The sequence below is a fragment of the Carex rostrata genome, chromosome 21 (genome assembly GCF_964058835.1).
Source record: "Carex rostrata chromosome 21, lpCarRost1.2, whole genome shotgun sequence".
Taxonomy (NCBI): Eukaryota; Viridiplantae; Streptophyta; class Magnoliopsida; order Poales; family Cyperaceae; genus Carex; species Carex rostrata.
The window spans coordinates 8862566-8879104 of NC_135938.1; the positions used below are offsets into that span (position 1 = coordinate 8862566).

Consider the following 16539-nt stretch of genomic DNA (forward strand, 5'->3'; position numbering starts at 1 on the left):
GGAGCCGATTTTTTTTATATATATCCAAAACTTCAATCAAATTACAAAAAATAACCGATGCACCGTTGAAATTCGATTTTTACCCAATCCGGTTATCCAATAACCGGAATTTATAGAAATGTCCGGTTAACCACTCCCCGGACTCAAAATGCACAAATCCGGTTAATGGTTAACCGGATTTGTGCATTTTGCCTTTTTTTTTTTTTTTTTTTTTTTTTTTTTTGAAAACAGAAATTGTTTATTTTTTTTATTTTTTGTATTAAAATATTAGAAATATTGAATATATTTCTTTGAAAACAGATATAATACAATATAATTTGATTTATTAGAAAGACTGCAACAAATAACCCGGATCAATATTTTTCAGATCCGATTTTTCGCGGCTGTAAGAAAAATTAATATATTTCTTTATGTGTTATTGGAAAAAAAATAAAAATAATTAGATTCCGAGTTATTGATCCCGGTTCAAAAGTCACTTCTAAGTAATTCAGAAAATATTGTGACCTTTCTAGTACATTTAATTAATAAAAAGTTGTATCTATTTTTGAAAAAAATCAAAAACTTTAATTTATTTAATTATTGTTTTTCAAAAAGAATTCTCAAAATAGATACAACTTTTTATTAATTAAATGTACTAGAAAGGTCACAATATTTTCTGGATTACCTAGAAGTGACTTTTGAACCGGGATCAATAACTCGGAATCTAATTATTTTTATTTTTTTCCAATAACACATAAAGAAATATATTAATTTTTCTTACAGCCGCGAAAAATCGGATCTGAAAAATATTGATCCGGGTTATTTGTTGCAGTCTTTCTAATAAATCAAATTATATTGTATTATATCTGTTTTCAAAGAAATATATTCAATATTTCTAATATTTTAATACAAAAAATACAAAATTTCTGTTTTCAAAAAAAAAAAAAAAAAAAAAAAAAAAAAAAAGGCAAAATGCACAAATCCGGTTAACCATTAACCGGATTTGTGCATTTTGAGTCCGGGGAGTGGTTAACCGGACATTTCTATAAATTCCGGTTATTGGATAACCGGATTGGGTAAAAATCGAATTTCAACGGTGCATCGGTTATTTTTTGTAATTTGATTGAAGTTTTGGATATATATAAAAAAATCGGAACGGAGAGTAGAGAAGAGAAAAGAAAGAGAAATTAACACTATTTTATTTTATACAAAAATACAATCTGGGGCTTGAATTGATTAATTTTAACTATATAAATTAATGCAATCAAACAGCTGAGAAATTGATAAGACTGGATTAAATGTTCCGAAATTCAAAATGAAATTAACTTGTTGAGCACGGGTATACATTTTGACTCTACTGCTCATGCCCTGTATGAATTAAAAACAGCTCTGTCAAAATGTGTATATGTTGAGCACAACAATGGGTTCATAATAAATTGTGAATATGCCCTGTATGAATTCAGATTTGTTGTTCTTTAAAAACAAAAATAAATGTTTTCTTGCTCTTTGAAAGCATGAATTAAGCATAACTTGTAAACATATGCGCTCACAAATTAAGCATGCATAAAATTGTCAATAAATTTATGTCGAAATATCATTGTTAAAGAATTTAAAATATAAATAAGATCTATTTAATTAGCATTGCACTTCTGCTTATATATCTTCTCATTATTTTAAAGCCATTAACGTACTACGTCATTGAGAGCCTGAAAAGTTGTATAAATTTGGTGCATGCATGATACAATAACTAATGGATGCTTTGCTCCAATTAAAAACAATAGTGGGCTGATATTTACAAACAACTTTAATTATTCTTTTACACAGTATTATTTAATATTTTAATTTAAGAACTACTCTATTCTCTATTCATATTTTTCAATACTTGCTTCGTTCTCATATTATTGTTGTCTTCCTCTAGTTCCTTTAATATTAACTTCAATACTTTAGCATAAATTGTTAATTTTTCATTTTCTAGCTCTTGCTTAGTTTTTGGAATTTGGGGTTATTGTTGCTGGGTTTGAATTCATGTTAACCAACTCATGCAACTCATGCAAGCATTAAGATATGTTCGAATTTATGTTATTAAAACAATCAATAAAATACACTAATTTATTTAATTAAACAAAATATAATTTTACTTATTGAATGGAAATATTGTAACCGACGTGTTATTAAATGTGGTCACATTAAATTAAAATGTCCATGTTAAGCATTAAGATTTTTTTAATAAATTATATAATATTTACATGAAATGCATAATACTTCACATGGACGTTTTAATTTAATGTGGCCGCATTTAATAACACACCGGTTATAATATTTCCATTCAATAAATAAAATTTCGTTTAAATAAATTAGTGTATTTACTGATTGTTTTAATAACATAAATTTGAACATATATATCTTAATGCTTGGCTGAGTTGGTTAACATGAATTCGAACATAGTAAGAGGAACCTCATAAAAATTATTACATTCCTCTCTTCATGGAAGAAATTGTTTTGCAAGTATTTTTAGGTTCATAATTTTTACTGTCCAAAATTAGCAATTAACTTTGACGACTATAGAGACCGGTGCAGTATTTTGAAGCAACACAACAATATTGGTAAAGTAAATCCAACTGACCTATACTTATTTATTTCTTTCAAATTTTTTTATTTTAACCCGTACAAAGTAATTCATGAAGTTCCTTTTGTAAAAAAGTTGTTAAAATTTGTAGGATGTAAACCAAATTGTCTTGTTGGACTATAATTCTAATTTAATAACATTTCTTCATTCATTGTCCTTTATGTTTTTTTAGTGTTTCTACCTGTTTTATAATTAAAAAATAGTTATATGTATATCCAATGATTTGTGTACATATACAGCGGAATACATCATCAGATGTTTGATTAAACTCAATTGTACTGGGCAGATTCATTTTGTTAATAAAATATATATATATATATATATATATATATATATATATATATATATTTTATGACAGTAACATTCTGTTTGGGTGCATAGTTGCAAATATATTTCATTAAATTCTGAATGTAATTACAAAAATTCAAAAATTTGGATCTGATTTTGAAAAATATATCAGTATATTCAGATTACCAAATATTTTATCATTGAATAATAAATTGTTTTTAATGCTGAATGGCTTGACTTTTGTGGACTGGAGCTGCTGATGTGAATAAAGGTGCGTGAAGGTCTTACTTTTGTGGACTGAACTGAACTGGACTGGACTGGATTGGACTGGAGCTTATCAACTTTTCTTTGTTAAAGCCTGTTATTTCTCAGCATGCTCCCAAGTTCCAACCCATGAGTTTTGTACTCGAGGGCTGTAGATAACTAAGTCGTTTTTGTGACGATTCATCTATCAAACCAATGATTAAAAAAATATATATATCTACCTATCCATAATACACTTAAACTGTATAAAATTGAATGAGTTTGGTACATATTGAATTAGAGTTGGAGGGACAGCACATTTCTCGAAATTTTTATTAATAAAAAAAAATATATATATATATATCGACAATAGTAAAGGAAATGGAGGAATTTTGACATCTAGAAAAAACGTAATAGTTTATAACGTACAGAGGACCTTATAAACAATCACGGCCTGCTTAGCGAAATCTAATTACTTTCTAACTAAACAGTGAAAAAAAAAGTCTCGACTTCATAGTCCATTACGGCCAGAGAATACCTGAACATCATAGTCCATCACGAACTGAGGGGTAAAAAAAAAAACCAAGCTCTCTGGCATATGAAATTTGATTTTCAAATTATATATTTCTCCTAAAATTGTGGGATAAAAGATGAAGAGGGAACTCCAACACATGATTATACGCTCTGAAGTTTGCTTTTCATTATAATTTAATTATGTAGGAGGAGAGAGTCTGTATATGTTGCTATAAATGTGTTTGCTTTAACTGTTATATATCATGATCGCCAAATCAAAATTAAATGGCTTCAAATATATATCCGGCTTATAAATATTACCGAAGGGTACTTTAGAGATAAAAATTTTAGCTTCTTTTTTATTGAAGATCAGAATTAAAACTTCAAAACTAAGACAATAAAAAAATATATGTTCATATATAACTCATATAGATTGAAGCTATAATTCACAATGTGAGAACTTGAGAAAGTGATGGGGAGCTTTGCACCGTGAAACAAATAGATTCCTCTTGTTCTAGCACGGTTCGTCATAGACCAAAACAACATGTTTTTTTTCCTGCCCCTCTGGCCATGATAGACTATGAAGTTCAGGTATTCTCTGGCCATGATAGAATATGAAGTTTAGGTATTTTCTGGCCGCGATGGACTATGAAGTCTAGAATTTTTTTTTTTTTTTTTGGCCATTGTATATAATCAGAGAATAATTAGATTTCGTTAAGCAGGCTGTAATTATTTATAACATCCTCTAGATATTAAAAACTATCACATTTTTCTTAAATGTCAAAATTTCATCATTTCTTTCTTCATTGTCGATATTATAAACTATCACAATTTTTTCGAGCTATTTACAATTTTCGTTGATGTGATGATACGCTAGCTAATTACGGTATGTCATTAATACTTTGTACATCCCAAGCTAGTTACAAATTTGTCATTAAAAGATAACCGGCAGCCGGCCATTCCCAACCATTTCTTTCTTATAAATTATGCAAACTAAATTATGCGCCAATCAAATAAATAAAAGCTTATGATCTTCATGTTTCCAAATTATTCAAAATTGAATAAGTTTTATGAACTTTGTGAATTTAATTAATTTAATTACATATAAAATTAATCTCTCGGTAGTAGCAAGACTCTGCATAGAGACTTGAACAATTTACTCTCTCGGTACAATGGTACATGGCACGACCACATTATCAACTTTTTTTACTTAATTTTTTTTTTCAAAATATGTCTTTTATAATATTTATTTAAAAAAATTATGGTAGTTTTGCATATGATGCACTGTAAAAATATTGTTGTATAACGAACATTCGTACAAAAATCTTTTCACAGTTAAAAAGTTAAGATTGGTTTACATTTTTTTTTATAATAGTCGAAAAATCCGAGTTGATAATTTTTCATGCAACAAGTTATATATATCAGTGCAAGCAAATGTACTTAGAAATAGTTTGAAATATTTTGAGGATCGCTATTAGTGTTTGATGACTCCGTGAATGAAAGCGAGTAGTTCAATATTGAAAAAAATAAACAATAAATGTATCAAACATGTAACATTAGACCCATATATATATATATGGAGGGAGAGATGTGCAAGGACCTTAAGAGACTCCACCAAAACACCGACGGACCTATTAGAGGAAGTGACACAACTTTGTCAAAAAATGCGACCGACAGCCTTTAGCTTACTTTAACAATTGCCTATTATGACGCCTTTAGCTTACTTTGCAGAATTTTGTTAACTTATTTTTCTTTGGATGAAGCAGTAAAAAGAGACTTGAAGGAGTGGAATATAGATAAGGAGTCGGCTTCGGACAGGAGCGCGTGAAAGCTAGCGATCCACGTACCAAAACCATGACCTAGTGCTGGTTAGGGATTATTTAGAGATAGTATTATAGGCCTTAGGTCATAGGAATAAAAAGTTGGAGTCAAAGGGATTATTTAGGACTTTGACCTCTATGATTAGGTAGAATATAGTTAATATTAGTATTAGTATTATTAATATCACTTTCACTTTCTCTTTTATTTTTATTACTTTTATTTCATGACTACTTTATTATTACTTATCTTTATTGTTTGATGTGATTGTGTTTCATTTCTAGCCTACCCCAACTCGTTTGGGACTAAAGGCTTGGTTGTTGTTGTTGTTTATTTTTCTTTATTCTTTAATTAGTTTTCACTTTCATGCATTATTTCTCTTTCTAGCTCAATTGTTTTTGAGCAACTTGTTTTTTAATTTCTGCACGGCAGTTGCAATCGTATTGTAACCACGACTATCAATCAAATATGGGTGTGACCATTATTTTTCTTCAAAAAAAAATTTAAATGTCTTATGTACTATAATCCATCAATTTAATTATAAATAACAGTTTATTGGTTGATGCCAACTGACAAGAGCAACTCTGATGACTTCATAAGTGGAAGGGAAAGGCATCCTTCTTCTAGGGTTGCATTAAGTTAAATTTCCTTCTCTTATCCAAATACATTGACAGTGACTGTCAATGGGAATATGTTGTGGAGTTATTTTATGCTAGAAGAATAATAGTTAGTATCATCAAGGTGGATTATCTATTGCTGAAAATGTTCATATTAGCAACTCATGTGACATTTTCTTACTACGTACCTAAACTAAACAGTTTGTAACTATAGTTGTACGGTAAAGCAGCTGCCATTAATGTTGAGACCTTTTTATGAAAAAAAATGTCCAACACAATTAATTTTCAGCTTCATAATTTTGATGCTCAACAACTGTTGAGATCTTAATGTAGCACCCACTCTAATCCCAGTTTATAATCTCTCTCTTTCTCATTTCCTCAATCAAAATTAATTCACTTTTTGTGTACCTCACAATATTTGCTCAATTTGAGGAAGAACCATCCATCAACCCAATAAGTACCATGTCACGCGACCAACCAAAAGTACAATTACATCATAAATGAAATAAGATTTTCAAACTATGAGGATCAAATGCAAATGAAATCAATCATATAAAATTTCCATATGCTGAGAATGATGATCAACTTTATATGCCCTATGAAATATTATTCTAAATTATATAAAAAATCATATATAATTTTTTTTTAATTGAGGTCAATTAATTCCAATTAATTATGCATGCCTCGGCCTGAAAACACACATCCATATTTTAAGATAACCTAATGTTAGCGTTATAATTTTATGAAGCCCCGGGAATGTTATTTTCTATAACAAAAATTGTCATGCTTCAACTAAATCAAATATAAATTAAAATATTACGTGAAAATAAATAAGATTATAATTATTCTCATAACTCAATTAATGTTCATAAATCCTTGACGCGCACAAACATATGACAAATTAGACTGACTATAATATGTAAATTTGTCTTTAATTTAAATATGAGGTGTTGATTAAATTATGCATGTTTTTTTTATTTATTGTTAAACATCCAAAACAACTATTTCACCAGAAAGCAATAACAAATAATTGTAGAGAGCAGCTGCGGCTATTGTTGTGGTATTTTTTATTTATTTTCCTCTGGAGATTGGAGATTAGTCCGCAGTTTGAACCCTTCAAAAAATATTTGGTCTAGACACCCAAATTTGGTTCAGTTTGAAACTGCGGGGTAAAAATTGAACTTTCAAGAAAATAGAGCCATTTGATTTGTGTTTTTAGAGATGATAAAAAAATAAAATTTGGTACAAGAGGTGGTCTAAATTTTTTTTAGGCTAAATTAGTTTTTCTCATGGATGGTTCATTAAAGTGTTATAAATGTTATTTTGACATTTATTTAAACGAGCTTGATGTTCAAAAACCTTATGTTCTATAAAAGTTACAGAAAACGAAGACTTCTTAATATTTATTCTTTACAATTATCATTTGTTGTTCTATTTGTACAAGATCAAGTTAACACTTTAAGACGAGGTTTTGTGATAATGGTATGAAACCAGTACCATCCTGCATTAGTTTCTACATCAACTCTAGAATTATTACAAAAAACAAAATTAAGCAACATAAGTAATAAAATAAGTCCAACAAAACGTATAATAAAAACTATGCATGAATTAAGGTCCTACTTGTACATCAATCAAGAAAAGCTAATCATTGAATCGAATCGTGAGCTACATATTCAGCAGGTTTTCGTCCGAGATTTTTATTTTTACCCAAAAAATAAATTATTTTATTATAAATAACCAAAATCACGACAAAATTTTATTTCTACCCAAACCGTAAATAATATTTACGGTTCGAAGTCACAATTCAAATCGTAAATAATATTTACGGTTCGAATTAAGAATTCAAACCGTAAATATTATTTACAGTTCTAATTCAACAGCCGTATCAAAACCAAACGATCGGTCGATGATGCCTATGTCACAATATTTACTATGTGCTGTTAATTGTGTTAGAAAAATATTTAAACTTAGCAAAAATATGAATCAAGCATCTCACTTGATTGTATCCATGTTTCACGATTGCATCAACAATTTTCTGGAGATCAAACCCGCCTCGTGTGGTTGTGAGCATAGTGCCACCCTTCTTGTGCCAATCATGCACCGAACGTGGATCCAGTTTAATTGGATCTGCCGTGTAAAACCCCCTGTATCCCATTGGTATACCATAGATATCCTTCACACCATACAGCTCAGTCAGACCCACTACCAGCTCCCTTATCACCGTATTCAACCCGGGACACAGCCCGCCGCATGTGACAATTGCAGCACAAACCTTAGACGCATCAAAGTTGATGATACGGCGAGGTCCGGCTCGGAGGTAGACAAGAGGGGAAACGGCTGTGACATCGTGAGTGGCATTGAATTAGAACCATAAATAATATTTACGGTTTGAATTCTTAATTTGAACTGTAAATATTATTTACGGTTTGAATTCTTAATTCGAACCGTAAATATTATTTACGGTTTGAATTGTGACTTCGAACCGTAAATATTATTTACGGTTCGAATTAAGAATTCAAACCGTAAATATTATTTACGGTTTGGGTAGAAATAAAATTTTGTCGTGATTTTGGTTATTTATAATAAAATAATTTATTTTTTGGGTAAAAATAAAAATCTCGGGGTTTTCGTCATCAGATTGACCCTATGCCATACATTAATTGCTAGTCTTCTACACCTAACGCTTAACATTTTTTTTTGCATTTTCTTCATTTAACGGACTATACTAAATAATAAATAATAAAAATAAGTTGCAGTGCTTTATTGCATTACAAAAATACAAAAAACCAATGTAGAAAATTAAAAATTTATCTCATTCACATGGTACATCAACTTTAATCCTATCATCATGATTTTTTTAAATTATATTCAATTTTTCAAGGATATGATATTCTCTAATTAGCAACTATATATGTAGGTTAAGTCGTTTGGTTATTTTCTTTATTTAAAAAAAAAAAAAACAGAGTACTAAATAATTATATTGTGCATTGATAAAGAGATTATAAATTTTTAAGTTCTTCTAGTTATTAATTGCTTTACTTTGAAAGAAATGTCTTAAACTTGCTCATTTAATTTTTATTATTATTATTATTTTATAATTAAGTAATTAAATAAAAATTAGGCTGTTTTGTTAGGATTTCAGCCTTGTATTATATATTATATTATTCTCTTGGTATAAAAAAAAAATATAATAACGAAACATGAGTATTGATTGGATTTGTGTTTTTATTTACTATTTTATTTTAAAGATAATTTTCACCGAGGCCTCACCATATATACTCTTTAAATATGTTACTATTATATAAGTGTCCAGATTACTGATAATTAGCAAATCTGATTTTTGTTATGTACTATTTTTTTTTTCAAGTAGAACAAAAAATAGTTTGGGTTTTCTTCTAACAAAATTCTAAATCTAATAATTTGTATAGAGAAAAGTTATACTAACTCTAGTCTCCATAAAATGTATATTACAGTACAAAATTGTAATGATGAATTACGAGGTTTTCTTCGCGCATAATAAAATGCCTCAAATTAAAAGCTCTAGTCTAAATTAACTATATTTATAGATATTGTGTTTTTTTTTTAATAATGAATTGAAATCAGAAATTTGCTTTATTAATAAGTATATATTGGAAAGTGTTTGCTAGAGATTTTAATCATAGTTTGAAAAGTGCTTTGTAGACGCTATCTATTAGAATATATTTACAACTATATTTGATGACAATCATTAACAATAAATTTTTTTTACAACTTTGTTATTCGTGTAAAATAAATAATTTAGTAGATTTATTTAATCTATTAGTATTTTTAGTGCCTGTCATTAATAGTAAAATTTTATCCGATTTAATACATTATTTGTGAAAATTCTTATTGAAATTAAAAAATTTGAAAACATAATTGCAACGAAATTTATAAAAATTATAGAATTAGTATAATAAAAATGAACTAAAATAGATAGTTTGCTCTACACGCAAAGACCTGCTGCCGAATCAAATCAAATCAATATCATTTATAACAGATATTATTTTTTGAGATATCGCCACAAAGATTAATATTTTTTAGATCTTTTGAGGCCTTTTTCTTGAAATGGGAAGGTCTACACGCAAATGGCTTGCTCTACACGCAAAATTATGTCTGGCACTATACCAGTCCCGCCTCAGACCAATAAGGGGTCCGGATTTTCTACAGCAATATAATATTTGAGTTTTCATCCTCACCGTCGAATTTCCTTAATATTCGTGCCAAACACAGAGGGAACGGTCCAGATCCAAATAAAAGATTGGGTTATACTCCTGAATTTTCAAAGGGCCTCGGGTACCTACTTATAGGTCAGCTCCCGACTTTCTTCATTAATGAGATATTTACAGCTTCAAAAATCTCACCGAGTTCTACCTCTGAGGCTCTGAGTGACTAGCTAGCTGAGAGCTCTCCCTGGCTGGCTAGTTGTGGGCCGAAGTTTTTTTCTGAAACCACAAACCTTGCGAGAGAGCAGGCGTGCGAGAGAGCAGGCGTGCGAGAGAGCAGGCTTGCGAGAGAGAGAGAGAGAGACAAGCGAGAGCGATCGCGGGAGAGAGCAGGCGTGCGAGAGAGAGAGAGAGACAAGCGATTGAGAGCGATCGCGGGAGAGGAGGCGAAGGAGAGGGAGCGTGAGGAGGAGAGAACGCATCTGATGTCGGGGAGGAGAGAACGCCAGAAGCGGCCGTCAGGAGGAGGAGCCGGCCTTTCAAACCCTCTCACACGACAGAATTGGTCGAAGTTCGAAAATCTCGAGTTTGAGGGGTGAGATAGCATCTCTTTCTCCCCTTGATTCTTTATTTTCGATTTAGGCTTCAATTTCGTAATTTAGTAATCGTTATCTCAGGGTTTAGGGTTTAAGACGCAGAAATAAGGATTTCTGGGGAGAGAAGCTTCAGATCTCTAGTATCTGGTGCTGTTAGAGGATGGTGGAGCTGCTGAGGTAACAGGTTCACCCACTGAGAAAGCAATCCTTTCATGGGGCATCAAGGTATCTGGTTTTTCATCCTCTATCAAGATTTTTCCCCTCTTTTTGGTTTTTCTTGCATTTGACCAACTTCAGTTTTACTTTTTGGTTCCATTTTAGTTGGGAATGAAATTCAGTGAAGTAAGAAATAGATCTTCGGTTATTCATGTTTTTCCATTAAGCTTGGTGGTGTTGCTGTACAACTGGTAGGTGACTATATGAATAATTATCTTCCATGTAATATTAAATTTTGACTAGTTTCATGTGCTTATTATTTTATTTATTTATTAAGTGCAGCCTTATTTTGACTAGTTTCACTTGCAAGGTCTTGCTGTTTTCTGATTTTTACCTTTAGTTGGTAAATTTACATGAAGTAAAATCCTAATTAATTATATGTGCCAAAATGAGCTGAAGCTATGAGATGTAAATGGCATCTGATAATAGTCCATGTGTTGGATTCTTAACTCCCTCCCTCTTCCTGTATTTGTATGAACTTAATTGATTCCTTGATATTAGATGACAGTTGTGGAGGCCTATGTTAGAGGAACCAGGTTGGATGATGTCAGCAATTGTATCAAGCCTTATGATGGAGGGCATCTCACAAAACACTACTGGCAGTGTGTTCTTTTTTTTTTTCAATATACCCTGTTATTGTTGTTCTGGTATAAAACAGATATAGTTTTTTGTCGATTTGCTTTTTTTTTATTACTTATTTTTGGAATTGTGACATGCTTATTCTTTCTCAATTGTGCAGTCAGCTGAGAGAACGTTGGATGCACCAGATATAGTAGATGACTACTACCTTAATCTGCTCGTCTGGAGTACCTGGCGATGGATCGACCACATTCTCAGTTTTTGCGGTACACTCTCTTCCTCTCTGTTGAAATTCTTGATTCATGGATCTTTTTTGTGTTCAATTCTGTTTCTCTGAGATCGAATTTGTAATGATCAGCTGACATGATGGTACAGTTCAGTAGGTGAACCTGTTGCATCTCTCTTGATGGTACAGTTTATCCGATAAACCCAGTTCAATTTGTTTCACCTACTGAACTGAACCTGTTGCCTCTCATCTTGGTTCCTAAAAACCTATTGAATTGGCTCACCAAACTACATTCTCAGTTTTTTATTTTTAAATTAAATGAAAAATAGGGAGACAGGTTCATCCTAAATCTTGCTCATTGTCAACAACATTTCAACTTCAAATTTGGAGGCTAAGGCAAAGGACTTTAATGAAGTCTTGCATGGACAGTACTTCCCTTGGTTTGCACAATATATGGTCATGCAAACCATCATTACTATCTACTCTTCCTTGGGAGAAGGTGCTCTCTGTCACTCGTTAAATGAGGTTCTTGTTCTAAAACTTCTGGCTCTATTTATTTGGCATTTTTAGTTTCAATTTTGCTTATCCTCGCAGCTATTGTGATGACTTTAAACCCTTTTTGAAACAAACATGCACTAACATAGATGCATTGCCTGTCTGATTAAAATATCTTTTCAAGAAAAGACCCCAGAATTCTTAATACACTAGGTGAAAGAGGATAAACAACAAATATATATTCCCGCTTAATACATTAGGTGAAAGAGGATAAACAACAAATATAGATTCCCGCAAACACAGTTTGTGTTCATATTATAATTATTATATCCTTATTTCTGTATTTCAGACTGAGGCCACAACTGTGGTATGTGGGCCAAAGGAATTGAAAAAGCTGATAGACACAAGTGGCCAGCTTGACACGGTAAAACGCGTGATTTACATCAGTGAATCAGGTGGCTCAGCTGAGGTTTCATTGGCCAAGAACAACTCCTCGTGACAACTCTCTTCCTTCGAGGAAGTTCAGAAGTTAGGTCAAGAGAACCCTGTTGAACCTGTCATGCCCCTTGCTTCAGATGTTGTCGTAGAATAAGCTAAATAAACTTCTTTCTTCATTCATTAGGTGCACTTGATTGACGGACGAGCAAGTGCTAGCTCCAGCCTTGATTCAGCCAGGCAAAATCCAACTGCCACCTTTGTCAATGCATTTGTGAATGCTGGATTTGGCCAGGTCATATTTAATAAAAATATTTTCAAGTAAGGTATTGCTTTTAACTATAAATTGTTTTTGTTTAAATATTCCTTTTTTGGCATTCTTTGTACAGGATAGGCTGATGACTGCCCCAGCTAAGACTGCCAGTGGTGGGTCCACCGGAAGTTGGTTGTTCAAAAACAAGGAGCATGGCAAAGCCAGTGCAGCCGCAAGCTTGGTATGAACTTTGTGTCTTCTTCTAGGCATGATCAAAACATTCATTGATATCCAGTATGTCATTACTAGTATATTTATTGAATCTGCATACTCTTTGTTCATTTTTTGGGATGATCCATTTGTGGGATGTGGACTCGGGTCTTTCACAAATTGACAAGTTCCTACACAGCAATGATAATCATGTGGTGGCTGGAGCTCTCTTGGGTGTTAGAATAGTTTACTGTGGCATCAAGAATGATTGTGATCCTGTACTCGCTCTCTCTCTCTCTCTCTCTATCTATTTGAGAATGATTTAATATCGTTGCTTCTCAAATTGTCCCGGCATTGGCACTGCTTATTGGTTTTCTTGATAGAGAGGATACCACCATCAGAATTGTTGGGGCAATCCTAGGTCTTGGCATTACATATGCTGGTACTCACAAGGATGAGGTTAGTACTGAAGATATTTCTTATATTGAATTACACGGCAGTGACTACTATCCACCTTACATTTTAAGTTTTATATACAGCTTAAAGTTTGCCTGCCAAATATTTTGGGGGACCCAAAAACAACCCTCGAAGTGCTAGTTTTTGCAGCTGTGGGATTCTACCTCCAATAAGATGGTTAGTATGATTAATTTTATTACACTTAAACCATTATTTTATGTCAATAATACCAAAACAATTTCTAGCATCTTTTGCTCCTTTCAATGTGCTTCATACTAATTATTCGAACACATTCTCATCTGCAGGTCAGGACTTCAAGAAGGATCCATCAGTCCCGGGTCGGGTGCCTTGCTGGGAAAATAAACATTCTCACAACTGGTGGCATGGATGGTGCAATTTTGAACAATGACGTCAGCACTCGGGTTACACCGTCTGCTCTTTCCGTGCCCATTGCAAGTGGTATAAATGATAATCTTCTCCACATATGGCACCTCACTACATCCAACCCTAGTGACCAGTTTAGCAATCATACTGCTGAGTTGAAGGTGTTTGCTTGGTGTCCCTTCCAGAGCAACCTACTAGCATGAGGAAGAGGTAGTAAGTGAACTATTCTTCTAATTAATCTTGTGTTACGATAATCTATTTTCTGTTTGATTTGCTGCTAGTTTGGGTCGTGATCTGGTTCCTGGGGTACACCTAAGCTGTTTGTATTTTCAATTCTGTAGGTGCAGTAAGTTGGCACATGCACTAGCTATCCTGGGTGACATGCTGATTTTCCTTGACTTGTGCTCCAGTAGACAACTAAGCAGGAACTGGATGTAATTGAAACTCAATTAGGTAACCTTGCCCCATTTTTTAAACCTTATTTTGGTCAAAACTGACCTTAACCTATTTCATTTAACTATTTTGGTCACATTTTTGAAACCTTAAACTACTTCATTTAAATATGTTTCTACTTTGTTTCAATTGATTTTATTGGCAAGTACATTTAATCTCCAATTTTAATAATAAAGCGTTTAACCATATTATCATGAATTCTACTTTATTTCAGCAACTGGAACCTATGCATCCAAGGGGCATCATCAACATGGCAATTCATTTTACAGAGCTGATGATATTCATTGCAACAGTATGGCAAGGGCATTGTATGCTAACTATTGGTGCTGCAATTTTCGAAGGTTCTCTTCTCCCTCATTTTATTCTCCTTTTCCCTTGTGTATCTTTTTCTTGATATTCTAATATCACCACTAATTGTGACTTCATCTCTTGCTTGATATAGTAATTTAGGAAGTGATTCTATGCTGGAAATTTTGACCAAACTCGGACCGGTACACATTTTAATTTTTTTTTTTACAATTTTATGATGTATTGGAACAGTTGTGCAGTCTTTTTTGTTGGTACCTGAGGGGTACCATCTGTAACCATCGATTTGGTAGCCAATGTTTTCCTTGGTGTTTTCCTTGAAAACCAGGGACTAAAGTGTTTTGAGAAATTAGAGGGGCTTCTTGATTGAAAGTCACACACACTTGAACTTATCATTCTGTGTGTATAATTTAAGCTAAATGAATTTAAGAGACACATCGAAGTCATGGCCGAATCTAGTCTTAGATGTGTTGCTTTTGCGTATTGACCACTCAATGCGGAAGCGGTACCAAAGGAGGAAAATAGGGACAATTGGGTATTGTCAGAGGAAGAACTCATTCTCCATGGAATAGTGGGTGGGAATCAAGGTATTCTTGCAACTTCTAATGCTCCTTTCATTGTAATTTTATATATATCCTTGACCTTCGATTAATTTCCATTTTCCTTTTTTATTTTTTTTTAAAGGATCCGTGCCGTCCAGGGGTCAAGGATGCTGTGGAACTTTGTAGCAGTGCTGGTGTCAAGCTATTATTTAATGCCTAAATTCACTCTAATGATAAATATGAAAGGGATGAGTATTTAAATTCTTTTTTTTTCTCTGAAGCATTTAGGTACGTATGGTGACACGAGATATACAAATAGCGAAGGCACATCCCTTAGGTATATCATCTTGTTCCTTGTTCGTTAGTTGGGTTTAGTTTCTTGGATGTTTTTTTATTTTTCTTTTTTTTGCTAGGGCTATGATTAGACTGATATCCTTTTAGGGCCCTTTGTTACATAAAAGCCGGGTCTGTAATTTTGTTACCTACTGGGTGTCTGATTCAACAAATAATAGTACAATGTTTAGCTCGGTTAGGAGTTGTTGAGATTGCGTGTTGTACCCCATAATTCAGGTCTGTGTATGTTGTGAATTTTTTTTATATACCTTGTCCGTTCTTGTTCTGGTATATAGAAAACAGACTATTTTTTGTCAATTTGTTTCTTTTATTACTTAGTTCTGGAATTATCACATGCTTATTATAAAATTTTTTGAGATTTATTTGTTGCTGTGCCCCACAATTTATGTCCGTGTATGGTGTACATGAATTTTTTTTGTTTGTTTAATATACCTTGTTATAATTGTTTCTGGTACAAGGTAGAAACAGTTTTTTGTCAATTTGTTTTTTTTTAATTACTTTTTTTGGAATTGTGACATGCTTATTCTTTCTCAATTGTTGGTCAGCTGAGAGAACATTGGATGCACCCGATATAGTAGATAACTACTACCTTAATTTGCTCGACTAGAGAAGTGTTAACGTGCTTTTAATTGCACTTAACAACACTGGGGAATGCTGTAAATGTGTCTACCTCTGAATTGGTGACAATTGATGACGACACTGGCCTTGTTACTAGTGTCAGCTGGGCTCCAAATGGGCAACACATTGCTATTGGTCTCAACTAATC

The 16539-nt window shown here is 32.4% G+C and overlaps 1 long non-coding RNA gene and 1 pseudogene across 1 annotated transcript; one reads left to right on the forward strand and one right to left on the reverse strand.

Annotated features, from left to right (window-relative positions):
• Window positions 1–7602: 7602 nt before the first annotated feature.
• LOC144573118 (ATP-dependent 6-phosphofructokinase 2 pseudogene) lies at window positions 7603–11662 on the reverse strand (annotated as a pseudogene).
• Window positions 11663–13875: 2213 nt separating this feature from the next.
• On the forward strand, window positions 13876–15723 carry LOC144573447 (uncharacterized). The gene is made up of 6 exons (XR_013517972.1): window positions 13876–13911; window positions 14040–14328; window positions 14460–14571; window positions 14841–14912; window positions 15014–15464; window positions 15562–15723. It is a non-coding gene; the product is annotated as an uncharacterized LOC144573447 (long non-coding RNA).
• Window positions 15724–16539: the final 816 nt, after the last annotated feature.